This window comes from Palaemon carinicauda, chromosome 23 (genome assembly GCF_036898095.1).
Source record: "Palaemon carinicauda isolate YSFRI2023 chromosome 23, ASM3689809v2, whole genome shotgun sequence".
In the NCBI taxonomy this organism is placed as follows: domain Eukaryota; kingdom Metazoa; phylum Arthropoda; class Malacostraca; order Decapoda; family Palaemonidae; genus Palaemon; species Palaemon carinicauda.
This window is the reverse complement of record NC_090747.1, coordinates 55,103,753-55,104,989: the sequence shown is the minus strand read 5'-3', so window position 1 is coordinate 55,104,989 and position 1,237 is coordinate 55,103,753.

Genomic DNA, 1,237 nt, shown 5'->3' with positions numbered 1-1,237 from the left:
AATAAATCATTCTAAAAACAGTAACAACGTCAAAATAGATGTCATATATAAACTATTAACAACCTCATAACTATGTCATATATGAACAAGGAAAAGACTCATGTCAGTCTGGTTAACATAAAAACATTTGCTCGAACCTTGAACTTTTGAAGTTCTACTGATTCAACTTCCCGATTAGGAAGATCATTCCACAACTTGGTAACAGCTGGAATAAAACTTCTAGAATACTCTGTAGTATTAAGCCTCATGATGTAGAAGACCTGGCTATTAGAATTAACTGCCTGCCTAATATCACGAACAGGATAGATTTGTCCAGGGAGATGTGAATGTAAAGGATGGTCAGAGTTAGGAAAAATCTTATGCAACATGCATAATGAACTGATAGAACGACAGTGCCAAAGATTAATATCTAGATCAGGAATAAGAAATTTAAGAGACCATACGAATTAATAGAAATAAAAAAAGAGACATCATACTTAAAAACTAGATTAACAAGAATTATAACAAAATCAGTACGTACAGAATTATAAATAAAGTGATTGATGAAACCCATAGACTATAGTAAAATTTCAGAAAAACTGGTCAATATGGAGTAGCCGAAACACCATGGCAGGCTAAATACCCTCCAGGATACCCACTTCAACTGAAGGGAGGGCAGTAAGGATGGTTTTGAGTAGAAATAAAATCAGAAAAGGAAAAGATGACCTCATGATAAACCACCAGGCATCCAGGGCCCTTCGATTAAGCCCGCCCAACACACAATTTAAAAAAAAAAAAAAAAAAACAAGAGGAAGAAAAAAAATAATATGATAGAAAAGTGTGCCCGAGTGTACCCTCAAGCAAGAGAACTCTAACCCAAGACAGTGGAAGACCATGGTACAGAGGCTATGGCAATACCCAAGACAAGAGAACAATGGTTTAATTTTGGAGAGTCCTTCTCCTAGAAGATCTGCTTACCATAGTTAAAGAGTCTCTTCTACCCTTACCAAGAGGAAAGTACACTGAACAATTGCAGTATAGTAATTAACCTCTAGGGTGAAGAAGTGTTTAGTGTCTCATTGCTGTCAGGTGTATGAGGAAAGACGAGAATATATAAAGCATAGGCCAGGCTATTCTGTGTATCTGTAGGCAAAGAAAAAATAATCCGTAACCAGAGAGAGGGATCCAATGCAATACTGTCTGGCCAGTCAAAGGATCCAATAACTCTCTAATGGTAGCATCTCAACGGGTGGCTGGT